Consider the following 15,456-nt stretch of genomic DNA (forward strand, 5'->3'; position numbering starts at 1 on the left):
CCCCTTTTTTTTTAATATATATATATATATATATATATATATATATATATATATATAAAGCTTCTGAATTTTATCTCTTTTACTTTATTCTTTCTTCCAAATGCTCCTTTCAATCGTCACTGTTCAAGTCTTTTTCAGCTTCTTTATGCGGGGAAGTCTTGTAAAGTTGTTGGCTATTACTAATTTGCACTCCTCCCTCTTTTCATTTTTAGTGGGAAGTTATTGCTGACACACGCACACACTTTTATACACGTGGGGTTTTGATAGGAAAACAAATTATAGAGGATGTGAGCATTTTTTAGGTTCTATTAGAAATATTAGCTGTTAAAATAATCTTCTTACGTGGCAATATTTAAAAACAAAAAAGGTAATAATCTAAATTTTATTGAAATAAAATAATTTTCTAGTATAGTTTTTTTTATTAATACATATATTTTTTAAAAATGTCAGCGGGAACGACTAGTAGCCCCTCTCTCTCCCTACCCTCCACCTCAGCCGACTAGCCTATCACCGCCAGCAGCACAGTCCACAAACCACCGAGATAGCATCCACCATATCCAAATCAAATAGCCCAGACCCAACAACCCTTCCTCCTTAGTTTTTTTATCACCGACGACGAGCACAACCGGACCGCCCACTACACATGCAACAACTCGTCACAGTCCGGGAATGCCCATGCCGAAAGGAAGACTAGGAATAGGAGCACCGGGCAGAGTGATTTGCACGCCGCCACTGCTTCCCATTGTTTCAACCTTTACTGAGCCACCTCGTCCACTTCAAAAGATCAATTTCAACCCTGATGCATTGATTTCTCTATTTTGGATAATCTGTATTACGTCTTTGGTTCAACTGTGTTGAATAACGTGCGTTGCATTGCTTTCTTGTGTCGAATGATTTGTGCTTACGTTATAGATCTTACATGGGAAGTTTTGATTTTTACATGCAGGTCATTTATTTCTGTACGATGATTTTTTTTTATTTTTTTTTACCATGTGCGGAGTCGTTGATTATGATTGGATGCAGGCGATAATTCTAGTAAATAATCGGTTATTTATATGTGATATTAATTTTATTTATATAAATATTTTTAATTTAAAAAAATATTTTTTTTATTATTAATCAGATATTTTATTAATAATTTTAATACTTGATTAATAAATCTATAATAAAAATAAAATCATTTAGATAAAAATATTTATTTTATAAAGAAAAATATAAAATTGTTACAATTATTATATTTTTATTACGTCAAAACATTATTCTTAAACGTTCTTAATCAATATTCTATTATGACTGAACATTAATTAAAATTCAGAGCATTCTTGATAAAAAGATAATAGACATGCTCTATGCTATAATATTTGACAGAATAGACATGATTTGACATAGCGTTGAGAACAAATATGATTTGACATAGTGTTGACTATAGTGTTGAGAACAAACATGATTTGACAAAATAAACACGCTCTATGTTATAATATTTAAATCAGAGCATTTTTTATGAAAAGATAATAATTACACTGAAAAATTGATAAATGATAGGTTAAGTCAAACTATTGATGACTTTTTTAATATCTTGAAAATCATGATAAACTGTTAAATATTTATATAATATCTAAATCAAAATATTTATAATCAAAGATAATAATTTCATTGAAAAATTGATTATTAATAGGTCAAGTCAAACTAATAATAGCTTTCTTAATATTTTGAGAATCATCATAATTATTAAACATTATAATTGATATTTAAATATAAATTATTTAATTGGCGAATCAATAATAAATTAATTAATTTTATTTAAAATTATTATTTTTTAGAGTAAAGAAGGAGGGGTAGCAATAGCATCATCTTCATCTTCTTTTATTTATTATTTTGTGCCATTTAAACGACGTTGCATCTCCGCCAAGCAAAATCCAAATGGGACCCTCACTTTGTTGTTTTCGCCCTTGATTTTGAGTGCCCTCCTCTTCCATTAATTTTTTTTTTCTTTATCCTTTTCATGACTAGATCATCTTGCCATTTAAGCTTTGTATGATACCTTGGATCGGTAGAGTGCTATTCTCAGTAAATTAATAAAGCGTGTTTGTCTAAGGCATTCATGTTTAGCTTAAAGCAGTGGTTTATATTTCTGTTTGAAAACGTGGTATAAATTCTGTTTTTAAAATTTTTAATTTTTTTATTATTTAAAATAATTTTTTTATGTTTTAAAATTATTTTTACGTGCTAGTGTTAAAAATAAAAAAATTTTATTTTATTATATTTTTAAATAAAAAATACTTTGAATATCACCACTATCATAACTTTAAATAGATCTTATATCTCATTTTACATGCCGGTAGAGAAGTTGTATAGGAACATATTTGAAAAAAAAAGAAACTATCAAATTCAATCATTACTCAAAGTGATTTAGGATTGTTTTTTTTTTAAAAAAAAAAAAAAACTTGTTCAATGGAACATTCACCATAAGAGGTTCAAAACTTCTTCTTCTTCCCTGAATTGATTGAAAGCTCAATATTATTTTTTTTGCCTGCTAGAATATCCTCAACAGATCTGGACAAAAGAGGCATAAAAATTAGAGTTTAAACGTGTGTGCTTGTCTTTTGGATAATTAATAACTTTAAATGCCATTTGAAAAATAATCAGTAAAACGACGAAAGGATTTGAGATGTCAACTTGCAGTGAGAAAAAGCAAAACGAAATATCAAAATTATGCCCTCACCCATTCCAGGCCCCCTGAATTTGGGCCAGCCTCAATCCCAGCCCTGAATTTTGGTACGTGGCCCATATCCAATCAACAAGCAGTGTTTTCTTTTTCTAACTGGGCTTTAAAACTATTTATTGAACTCTACATGAAACTTAAGTGTGATTCAGACCTTGATTAGCATTTGCCTCGATGTAGTTTGGGTCGTGGGCCGAACAGCAACACCAATGCTGACTGGGCCCCAGCCCAAATGGCTGCACTCGGCAATACAACTATATTTTGGGTTCCCGCCACACACTTTTTTTGAGTTCTGAGTAGTCAGAGTAACTTTTCTACGCTTTTATTAATAGATCCCATGCAAACGCAAATTCTTCTGCGTGACAAGCACCGTAGCTTTAACCAATGGTGACAGCGCGGCAACACACTACTCTCTGTACAAAGTACGCGCCTCTTTCGTGACCATGACTATTTCTTACTGATGTATCATCGAAACTTCCTAACTTATCCATTGAGAACAGTGTTAGATGCATCCATATTTTTATTACTCAATTATAACATCATTTCATAATATTTTTTTTAATCTCTTTACTTATCATTAATATTTTTTTATTTATAATGAAAAATACTTTTTTTTAAATTATAAAAAAATAAAAAATATTTATTTATCTGTTAATTATATTAAATTTTATTCTTTCTTTTTTTTTATTAATATATATTTTATTTTGATTTTTTTTTCAATTTATTTTTTAGAATTTGATTTAATTTTATTTTTTTAACTATTTTTATTTTTTATTAATTAAATAATTTTTAACCTTTCAGATTTGATTTTTTTATCTTATTACTATTTATAAAATATTTATAATTTTTTTTTATTTTTCTATAATCTTCATTTTCTTAATACTTGTTTTATTTAAAATATATTTTTTTAATTTCATCAATTTTTTATTTTTTTTATCTTTAACTTATAAAATTTTAATAAATTCTATAAAAAAATTAAAAAGCTATTAAAAATTCTATTTATGAATATATAACGTTGGGTTTCTGCTTCTTCCTGTTTTTCTATTTCATTTAGCAACCCAGTTTTTGTCACAAGGAACCCTTTCATTTTCAATTCCTGGATCGTCAGGCTCCTCACAGATAGGACTATGCGGTATTTTCTTTTCTTGATTTTGAAAACCGCCTCATGGATTTGTTTTTTTTCGTTTAATCTATTTTATGAACTGAAATAAATTCTCTTTTTTCATGCAGTGCAATTCCATCCATTTGTGACATGCGTGTTGTTTCTTACTTGGGAAGGATTCCGACAAGTCTGCACGAGGGCTGACATTGAATGGTATTGTTGGCTCGTTTAGTTATATTTGCTTATTTTGTGCAGAGCTTTAGACATGCCTTTGCAAGTTTAAGTGACTTGTGTTTTTATTGGGCTTCGATTTGTGGAATTGCAAGGTTTAGTATTAAACTATTTGATAGAGTTTCCATTTAATATATTTTTTTTTGCATCAAAACATGACTCGATCATTGAAAGTCTTGTTGAATTTGGTTCAATGTCAGACAAATACTCAAATTGTGAAATGGATTATTGAGTTCTGCAATTTATGCATAATCTCCTATATGGGTTTAATTGATTGTGAACCCTTTAATTAGTTAGCATGTGGGCAAACCTTGGTTCGCAGTTGAACTTCTATCTGATGTATTGCAAAACTGTGCTATATATGCTGCGGTGATGGTGCATCAACTGAGGAAAATGCGGCAAAGTTAATTAAAAATAGCTTGTATAACATTCCCTCCTGGAATAGTTACTACGATCGCAGCTTCTGTTTTTCTTTTCTGGTGGCAAGGACTAATTTATTCAAATCCACATGCACAAGCAATCTTGATCAATGGTCAAATGCTATGATAGCCTCTTAACATTAATTTTGTTCGGACAGGTTGTTCAAACTGTTCTCTTATCATTCTTTGTTGCCAGCAGCATGCTCTAAAAAGTTTTAGATCTCCTAAACATGTTTTTTTCTAAACATGGTGTAGCTCGTGAATTGAGACTTTCATTTTAGTTCCTTCGAAGTAGAAATGGATCATAGGCAGTCTAAGGAACACCTCGGTAGTTGCTTAACTCACAGAAAGTTTGAGAAAGCAGTAGTGTTGTTGAATTTATGAGATGAATATAAGAGTAAAAAATCCTTGATGTATTGATAATTCTCTAGTTTTCATTACCTTCATCATCCATGATCAATGATCAGAGCTTCACAATACTTTACTGTAGCTAAGCATATATGTCTCTCCTCTCCCCAACCCTGGGACAGGCTTCTCTTGTTTGCTTTGTGCATTACATAACCTCAGTTACTAGCTTACTAGTGCCTTTATAGTAAACTCGTGTCTTTTATTGCAATTGAATGTACTTCATCTCATCTGCATTATCCTTTTCCAAATAACATAAACAATGATTATCAGTTCACTTTATGTTGCAGGCTGTGCAAGCTTTTAGCTGAACCCTTGTGTATCCTCTCCCAAAATTTGCTCTTGCTTAAAATGTGGTTGATTGTTGAAACAGCAGCTACCTTTTTGCATTGTCTGACAATGTACATCATTCTTTCCAAGTAAAGGTAAAAGTTTATTTGGACTCTGTTAACAATCTTGAAAGTTATAAGTTGTTGATCTGACTAATGGCATGTGGTAGATACGCACTTGAATTCTTTTACAGCTTGAAATAAAGCATCGTCATCTGTTTTTGAGATAATTCAAGGATGTTAAGTGATGCTACATGCATCAACAACATCCCAATTTGGAAGTTTGATGAGCGTACATGTTGTACTAATTGCATCATATAGATTCTACTTTTCAATGTGTTTGTATTAGGTGATTTGATATGCAGATTTGGGGAGAATCTATTCCTCTATGTGGTGGATATTGTGCGCTAATTAGTAGTATGCTTCACTGTCTCTTTCCACCTTTTTTTAACAGAACTTGACCATTTCTTCTCATCTTCAAGATCTTGGAATTTTTGTCACTTCTGTTCTTGTGGAAGTCTTGGGCTACTTTTTATGCAAGGCACAAAATGTTACTTCAACTTGTGCTCACTTTTTTCTTTTTTTGGCATATGAAATGCATTCCTTGAAAATCAGCTGCAAAATGGCAATTTGCAGACTATTTGATTAAAAACAAGGTTGGATAAATGTATCTATACCTGTCTCCATATCTATTTTTCGAAGTAATCTCCTTGATCTGAATTCCTAGTTGTGAGACTTACTTGTGTACGTGAAACTTATTTCTTGCTATATAGCCTTGTTCACTGACAACTTTAACATAAAACTTTTAATTCTCGTAGGACAAAGGAATTGTTTTTGCATTGTCACAAACTGCATATGAAGCTTGCTTGTTCTTAGGATATTGGAGTTATTTTGTTCTTTTCCATGCATTTAGAAGTTCTGATCTTTTCCCTTTCAGGAATGATTTTTTTTTTGTGTGTGAGCGAAGTTTCTATGCTTTTTATATTCATCCCTGTCCCTTCAAAAGAAAATGAAGGAAGGAAAAATTGCTTAAACTGGTAGTGTGATGGAAACCTGTTTGATTTGTTAATGTTTGCAAACTGTAGAGCTCGATAGTGTCTTCAATTTGGTCGTATTAATTCGTTATCAATTTATGGCAAGGTTCTTTAGCAACTGTGTGATATTCACAACTATGTTGTTAGTATATTAGTTAACACCATGTCTTTTCACAGACTAGGAACTATAATGGATTGTGATAAGCAGCTGCTAGCATGTGTTTTCTGTTCACTCATATATCCTCTCAAAAGCTAATTCTTCAAAAAAGAGGAAAAGATTGTTCTTGTATGGTTGGATACCCCAAACAACCAGGCTATATATGGACTTGTTCACAAGTTAGGTATGTGGCTGGTTCAGATATTATGTGCCTCTTTGAGTTATAACAACAATTTTTTTAATCAAATTGAGTGTTTAAATAAACCAAAATAGTATATTTGAATCTTTTGCTGCCTCAATTTAGAGAGTTTGATTAAAATAGCATGTGTATAATTTGGAGCTTGTTGTAAATGTTAATTTTTCATTTCCAGGGAGCTTAGTTGTGAGATTGGTGTTTCTTCCATTCAAGGAAAGTTCACATGCTACATTTTCCAGGTCTGCATCAGGTTTATTTCTCTCCTCATTTGTTCTCTTAACGTTGTTCTGATTTCAACAGATTTGCTTATGTTGTTTTGATGGTTCTGGTCTCTTCATGTGTTGTTTTGCATTTTCTTGCTTTGTGGTTTCATCATTTTCGACAAATTTGCTTATGTTGTCTTGATGGTGCTGGTCTCTTCATGTTTTATTTTGCATTTTATTGCTTTGTGGTTTCATCATTTTTGTTATGTATTTGAATCTAGCCTATGCTTTTAGCTAGCACCGTATCGTTTTTAGTTAAGAAACATAGTTACAAACTTTGTTGAGGGCAGCAAGGCGGGACCTGGAAAAAGAAATTTTCCCATCTTCTGTATTATTGTGCCATTACACTTGCCTGCTAATGCCACTACTACTACTAGCTTATCTTGCGTGACCAGGCATTTTCCCTGGAATAGTGTGTGTGATTAACTCCTTTGCTCGCCAGAATGGTTAAGAAGTTGTAGATTCTTTCCCTTTCTTTTCTTTTGGGCTGAAAGATTTACATTTGGAATACATGCAGTAAATGCATTTCAACATCAATTTGAAGTCACAATATTTCTGTTTACCTTCATAAGTAGCTGAATGCTTCTCCTCTCATGACAGGACAAGATCCAACAAAAGTAGGAAATTGATGACATATTCTTTATTAAATTGAAATTCTCTGGTCACTGGTTTCTTGACTATTCTGAGGATATGATTTCGAGGGTTATATTCTCTGCATTATTCATCAAACACTACTTCCAGGTATGGATTTGAGGCTGTAAGTCTTCCATGTTTGTGGGTATTTACATCAGCCTTATACTGGATTTGTGTTTTTCTCTGTGCAGGATTCTTCTGCATTTTCTTTTACCAGCTGCTTACCTTCAGGTTGGACAGTTCTGTTGTTTTCTGGTGTAATTACTCTCATATCCGAGAAATTATTTCTGGACCACAAAAATTTCTGGCCAGCATTTAAAATCCACTTCTCTATCAGCTTAAGTTGCTTCTGCATAGCATCTTTCATCATGTGAGTGTCCCCGTGTCCTTTTATTTCTTTCAATTTATGCTATAACTATGTGAACTGATTGAGGTGCGAATATAATTGATCATTTAATTTTTCATATGCTCTTTTAATTTTGCTTTAAGTTTCCTGTAATTTTGTCAATTATCATTAACAGTTACCGCTGTGAGAGGCCTTTTATCAACCAAATTATCCCTAACAAACAAGAGCCTCTGAATGCAGCACAAAAAACACAAGGGCAAGGGAGTTAAGTTAAATCTTGATTCAGAGTGAAAGAGGATGAATTACTCTGTTGAAGTCCATTTCATGTTACAGTGGGATTATTAGTAGCAAGGTAACTAAAAAGCAAAGTTATAATGTTGTGATAGCCATTTGTTACTCACAAGCTAGCTGCATTACTAACAACCCTCCATTCCTCAGTTAAAAAATTCCATGTCTCTAATTTTCAAAACATTGTTTTCAATACCATTAAAATTGACTTATAAGAAAGTTGAAAAGCTAGAAACCATTTGAGAATTCTCTAAAGTACAATTTTTGAAAGGTTGCAATTTGCATTGGATTGGATTTAATTCTGGATCTCTTTTCTGTCTTTAATGAGAAAGTGTGTCAGGGACATAGCACAATATTTGATCTTAGGACCCCTGTTCTGGCTTTCGCTGCATATGCTTGAATTTTCTTTCCCTCTTGCTCCCTTCATGTCAAAGTCATGTAGGTCTCAAGTGACAGCATAGTGTAGTGTCTCCAACATGTCACTGTGAATGCCACTACGTTCTTAAAGTTATTCTTGACATGCCTTCATAATGCTTGGCAGGCTTTATAGCTGCATTTGTTGAATCTAAGCCAGAGCCAAACGAGTGAAAAGGTTCCTTCTCTTGCCAGAATTACTCGATACCCAACAAAGAACTACGGATCACTTCCTCCTCAATTTGGGCTAGAACTTCACGCTTCAATAACAGCGTTGCTAGTAGTGTTGTTTATTTTCAAAACAATAATACACTGCATTGTTTAGCTTACGAACTACATTGCAATTTTATTTTGCAATTTTTGTGCGCTAATAAAGCTTTTCCTTTGTGTCAAAAAGCATGAAATGTGCTAATATCATATTTTAGTAGAAAAAGGTGGCAAACGTTTAAACAGCCATAATAACCCATTATGATGCTTGTAGTCAATTAATGATCCCTTTGCTATATGCAAAAGTAACTTTGATCATCATAAATGCCCCATATTGCTAGGCGCAACGATTTGAACGTAACATGAAATATGACGCTTCACAATCTCTAGCAAAAAAAAAAAAATTCCCTGACAGGTGAGAAAATGGGCAAATGAACAAAATAATTTCATCAAAAGCAAGAACTGAAGTGATGGAAGAAGGCCACAAGAGCAGAATGATGATTCATAGGACATCCACGGGTGTGTTGGGTTGTCTTCTTCCAGTGTCACTCCAGGAGCAGTACTTTGTAATTATAAGCTTTGAAAGCTTGAGAAAGAAAAGGTAGATAAAGAGGGAAAAATGAAACTCATGATGATTAAGACGAAGACTATGGTTGAGAGTTTAGACAAACATCCAACAAACCCATGAACATAAAGTTGCTTCTATCTTCTAAAACAAAATGATGGCACTTTGAGTCTTGCTTGGCAGGTTGGATTCCAAGTGAGCTACATTACGAAGTCTTTTTGCTTCAGAAAGCAGCAGTGAAGTGAGGGGATGTCACTTGCACATGTTAAGGGGTGGAAATATGAGAGGTATACTGCCATTTCTTAATATCGAAAAGCAAGGAGAATTGAGGAAAAGAAAAGAGGAGAAAAACCTCCAATAATTTTAGGCCAAAAACTAAAATTATTCCAAGCTTGGGATTTTCAAAGAAACAGAGCAGCGCAAGTCGCAAGGCTTAGGAACACCGAAGACTCAAGTTGATCATAAAAAGAACCCTTCCTCTGGGAACTTCTTCTCTCTCTTGTGTTTTGCCATGGATGTTAATGAGGCTTTTAACTTTCACGGGACATGCTTGTTCAAAAGCAGGGCTTCTCCAGAAACATGTTGTCTTTCACGAACCCCAGAGCTCTAATTCAAGCACAAAGGAACAAAAAATTTACATGGTTTTGTTAAGATTGTATGTCTTGTCCCTTGCCATTCGAACCAGCAATTTACATTTATGTAGCAGCAATCCTATCCTAGTTGACAATTTACTTAGGCAGACAACATGCTGGTTTTAATATTGGTTTCAGGTTTCAACACGTCACTGGATTAAGAAAAAAAATTATATGATAGTAAAAATCATTTTGAGTTCTTATTAGGGAAAAAAATATGAATCGTCTTGAGTCCCTGACACTCGTTAATCTGTTGCCTATATATAGAGGATGGCATGCTTAACTATCTGTATCCTTGCTCAAAGTTCCCAAGAAAACCCTCCTTCCCATTAATTTAAATCCTCCACGCCTTTCCTTTTTCGCCTTGTATATCTAATTACTTTAGAAGGTCTAAATCATTTGGTTGTCTATTCTAATTTCCTCGCACAATACTCTCAAAATAAGCGGCGGTGCCCTCTCAAATCTTCATGTCAAAGCATCTTTATTTTTGTTTTAAAACAAAAACCAAATGATAGAACATGACATGTAATGATGACTTGGGACCCTTCTTTTTTATTTTTATGTCACTTATCTTGTTAAGTATCTTGCCAAATCCTCTTGATTAAGCCATGGAGATCAATATCAGCAATGAAAGGTTTCAAATGTGTGGTCATTGCAATAGTTTCTTGATCACATGGATCCCTTCTCTTAATTTTCACCCTTTTACCTTTCTACTTCACCCCAAAAGCGTCATTATTTTTCTGAAGTTTTCATCATAAACAACAAAACCGTATCGCCTGTTCATTATGCCCCAAGTAACTTTCGTTTTTTGTTGATAATGCATGCACATTGTTATTAGAAAAAAAGAAGCATTAATTAGGTGAAACAATTTGTTTAACTATAAAACAACTGTACCAAAAAATTTGAAGAGGATGTCTGTGTTCGTCTCCAACAATAAACAGCTTATGGAAGATGGAAGATCATGAATTAAAGTGACCAGAGTGATGTGATCAGATAATGTTTCTCGTTTGAAGAATATCAGAGTGTTGTTAGGAGTGGATCATACTTGGTTGAGCTGTTGAAGTCTACGTTTGGGTCTTGACTTAAACTAGAAGAGGTCTCTCTCACATGCATGCCCCCAATATCTCACGCATCCTTCAAACCCTCATGATTTTGTTCTCCACTCAGACATTACAAAAGTTAGAATATGAACAGAAAAAGAGGATTGTGGTCATGAGAGAGATGGCGGGGTGTGACTGTGAAGTCAAACGCTAAACACGGTATGTTTTTTTTGTTTTTTGAAAAATCCCTCATGGACCCAGTTTTCATATCCACCCTTTTGTCTTGCCAATCTTATTCCTGAGTCTGTTCAATTCTTTCATCATTCTCCTGTGGAACCCTCCATCTCCTTTTCTTTACCTTTCTATTACATCATCTTGGATCTCTATGATTCCATATATTGCACCACTTATTTTGATTTTGTTTTAAAATCTGTCATGTTTATATATTTGTTTTAATTTGCTATATATTTAGACACGCACCAGCAGCTCAGTATGCAAGAACAGGCTGCCAGTATTAATAATCGATCCAAAACGTTTATTTTGGTTCGTTCCAGGGTTTAATTAATTAATAGCTCAATCCACAGCTTTGCAAGTACCTGAAGAAATGCTTGCCGGATGCCAGATTAACGAGAGCAAAATTATTCTCTGCCGGGATCAATGCATAAAAGCTCAATATTGGTTGACTTTTATCTGCTAGGAAGTGGTTTGATTTGATGCTGTTAATCCCAAAAAAAACATAGGATTAGTTTTTCATGATCATGAGAAATCCACATACCCACTACTAAATGCCGGGGGGGGGGGGACCCTGGAGGTTCTATACCATTTCAATTTTAGCAGAAGCATGTGTACGCTGAAATACTCTGCAGGAACCAGATAAATTTGAGCATTTTCGAACGTCCCTTATCCTAAATTATTATTATTATTATGAAATATATTTTAAAAAAAACAGTACATTGTAATTTCTGATGTCAAACAGTGAATTGGATGGAGTAGAAACTAGAGGCCGTGTATGTGTATATATAGCTCCTCCACATGGCATTGAATTACTTGCCAGTCCCAGCAAGTAGGCAGCAAGTGAGGAATCGTAAACGGCTACATCTGGAAGATTGTTGACTGTGGTTGTTGGTTATTTTTTAAAATATTTTTTATTTAAAAATATATTAAAATAATATATTTTTATTTTAAAAAAATTATTTTTAAAATTAACACATCGAAATAATTTAAAAACATTAAAGAAATATTAATTTTAATAAAGGAAAAAATAAAATAAAATTTAATTTTTTTTAAAAATATTTTTAAAATACAAAAATAAACATGATTTTAGTACCATACTAGTTGTGAATCCCCACTATACCTCGGATTTAAATTATTTATTTTTTATGAAGATATCTAAGGACAGCAAATACATTTTAAGAAAGAAAGAATAATTCATGACTTAAGTTACAGTAAAGACTAGATTAAATAAATGGATTTTATTTTAACTAAATAATAATAAAAAAATAATGATGGTAGATGTATCAATTTTTAAAAAAAAATGATTATGATAATATGAAAAAAATATATTTTTTTTTAAAAGAAACGATGTATCTCAATTCTTATTTTGTTAAATATAAAAAAATAAATAGGATAAAAAAAACTTTAAAAAATAATTATAATCAACTCGAGTTAATATGATAAATCTGTAACCTTAGTAATTAGAGTTGAGTCAACCCAAATTATCTCGCCACACATGTAGCCTAAGTCATGAGATCATAATAATTCAATAAAAAAAATTATAAAAAATATAAAACCTATTTTTTATTTAAAAAAATTAATATCAAATATATTAATTTTTCAAACCCGTAACATGTATCATTAAAAAAATATATAATTACTATTTCACTAACAGTAAAAAAGCCCCAGCTCAGGCACTCACACATGTGGGTCACCAACCGCTTTGAGAGTGACTGTTTTTAACGGTAGTGATGTCAACATAACCCTGGTGAAACTGAGCCACCCTTGAGACTTCTTCATCCCAACTACCTAGTCAGACTTGTCTTCTAACAAGCTTTGACTTCTTTCCAAATCTATTGGTTCTCATTTGTAGATGTAGGGACGAGCCAAACTTAACAATTAATCCATTTGCTGACTCAATGACTCAGTAGTCTGATCCCTTCTCTAACCACGAGATTTGATAACTATAGTTCCGACGCAAACTTTTTACTAGGTGGATTCCGTTCCATCCAACAACAAATAAAAAAAATTCCGTTCAACTATTCTTTTTCTTCTTCTTTTTATCCACTGGTACCGGGTTGATTTTATTGAAGTATAGCATGCAGGAAAAGGAGCGAGCTTTATGGCAAGCCATGCCACAAGCTTACAAGATAAGATGATGAGGCTGCTTGCTTTGTTTTACGGCTTTTGCTCCTTGTTCTCTTCGTCTAGTTTCCCTTGCTTTATAGACTGGGAAGTTCTAGCTCCAAGATTCTGCTTTGTGTGCGTGTCTGGTTGGTTAACAGATTTTACCCTTTTATGAGACATGCAATCCTGGAATCCAAATGGTCCTGAATGCATGCAGTTTATAGCCTCAACACGGGCACTTCTTTTGCGTTGTGCATATTCATTTTAGGACCACGCCACAGGCACGTACAGATAAAATTAGTGATGATTTTTTTTTTTTGATTTACGTGGGGTGTCCGGGCCAGCTTGTGCGTACCACGACTATTCCCCACAGCCCACTGAACATCCTGCAAGCCCAGGGGCAGGTTAGGCACCGCGAGGGTGACAGGCGTGCACATAGAGGGTCGAACCCGGGACGGGGACGGAACAAGTAACACGATTGACCACAGCAGCTAGGCCCTCAAGTGCAACAGTTATGATCATCAATATTGTTATGGCACAAAATCCATTGATGGCTTCTAATATTGTCTGCACTGCATGTTTGTGGGAGTGAAGCATGCAGCTTCCCCTTTTCCACGTTTAAGTTGCTTCCAATATTCCGAGAAGCTATTATTAATTTCCTTAGAATTACACAATTTGCAATTCCTTTTTGTTTTACCTTCTAAGGAATCTTCTCTTACAGATGTAGAATCTCGGAATATATTCTCAATATGGTATATATGAGTGTACATCGTTTATGAACAATTGAGTATATGGATATGTATAAGCAATCTTAAATAAATTTCTTACTTAAAGCAAGTGGTTGGTTATGCAACGATATCGATATATATGCTCTCGTGACAGAAGTCCATATTACTTTAATTACTTGATTTAATTTAAAAGTGATTTTGAGAAACTAAATTGATGTTCGTGAATCTTGTAATTGTTATTTTAATATGGCTCATCTTTAATAGATTACAATGACCAAGATTTTATCAGTAAATTTTTTATAAATATATTTTTTTCCTCGATTCAGTATTTTTTAAAAAATATATGTACAAAAATCTACTGGTAAAGTCTTTGCTAGAGTAGAGGGTGTTAGAGAATAATATAAATAATATATTAGGACTTCACATAACAGCTTAACCTATTGGGTTGAGATGGTTATTTGACATGGTATCAGAGCTTGTATAACCAAGGGGATATCATCATCTCCATTTATTTGATATAAAAAATAAACACAATATAATGTAAGTCTGTGCATGGTTCTTTAATAGAGGAGTTAGAGAGTAATTCTATTCTTGTAAATTAATTTTTATAGTGAGTTGTATTCTAATTATTTTATCCTACTAAGAGATAGAGACATGATGAGTCACGAGAGATTTTAATACATCTAACGGTGTTGATGGAGTATAAACTTATTTAATTAAGTCTATTTATTAAAAAATAATTCATTTAAAATTTATATAAAATCCTTAGAGGTGAGCATTAGATTTTCAGGCATTTTAACATATCTATTTGTTAATAATTCATCTAAGATCTGGCCACGCATTAGGCTCAGGCAAACGTAGAGCGTCCAACCATGCCCAATATGTGATGCCAAAAAATCTTGGACCCGACACCCGTGAGAGATGCATAATAGAGCCATTTTATTGGCCTGATAAAGCGCTAGATCCAGCAGCATCTGAACCTATATAGATAAAAATCTTATTAATCATATTCAAAATGTGATAGCAACTCGGATCAGCAATTAAATTTTGACTAAAATTATGTTTGAGTTTCTATTTTATTAGGATAAATATACATACATACATGTTTTACTGGGGAATTCGAAGAAATGTGTAGTGTGAGAAAATTGCACTCATGACCAGTATTTTAATCCTACTTTACCGCAAGAAGCTATCGAGTTTATAATCATTAGTTCAGGTGTGTGTACTGTAAACTTATTTTAATTCGAGACCTGAGAGCTAATTTGGAAAAAAAAATTGACTATAATTAAAAAAACAAAATTTATATGTATATATTGATTTAGTGAGATACTATTTATTTTCATATCAGGAGGCTTGGAAACTCTCTCCTGTAAAAAAAAAAAAAAATCTTTATACCTTCATCTTA

The 15,456-nt window shown here is 33.0% G+C and overlaps 1 long non-coding RNA gene across 6 annotated transcripts; it reads left to right on the top strand.

Annotated features, from left to right (window-relative positions):
* Positions 1-3,718: 3,718 nt before the first annotated feature.
* On the top strand, positions 3,719-8,935 carry LOC133701258 (uncharacterized). 6 transcript variants are annotated; one of them, XR_009843537.1, is made up of 9 exons: positions 3,719-3,854; positions 3,953-4,037; positions 5,153-5,304; positions 6,420-6,583; positions 6,771-6,834; positions 7,459-7,599; positions 7,683-7,861; positions 8,078-8,189; positions 8,667-8,935. It is a non-coding gene; the product is annotated as an uncharacterized LOC133701258 (long non-coding RNA). The 6 variants fall into 6 exon arrangements; XR_009843536.1 differs by having other exon boundaries at positions 5,170-5,304; positions 6,771-6,845; XR_009843539.1 differs by having other exon boundaries at positions 5,170-5,304; positions 8,013-8,189.
* The last annotated feature ends 6,521 nt before the right edge of the window (positions 8,936-15,456 follow it).

This window comes from Populus nigra, chromosome 8 (genome assembly GCF_951802175.1).
Source record: "Populus nigra chromosome 8, ddPopNigr1.1, whole genome shotgun sequence".
Lineage (NCBI taxonomy): Eukaryota > Viridiplantae > Streptophyta > Magnoliopsida > Malpighiales > Salicaceae > Populus > Populus nigra.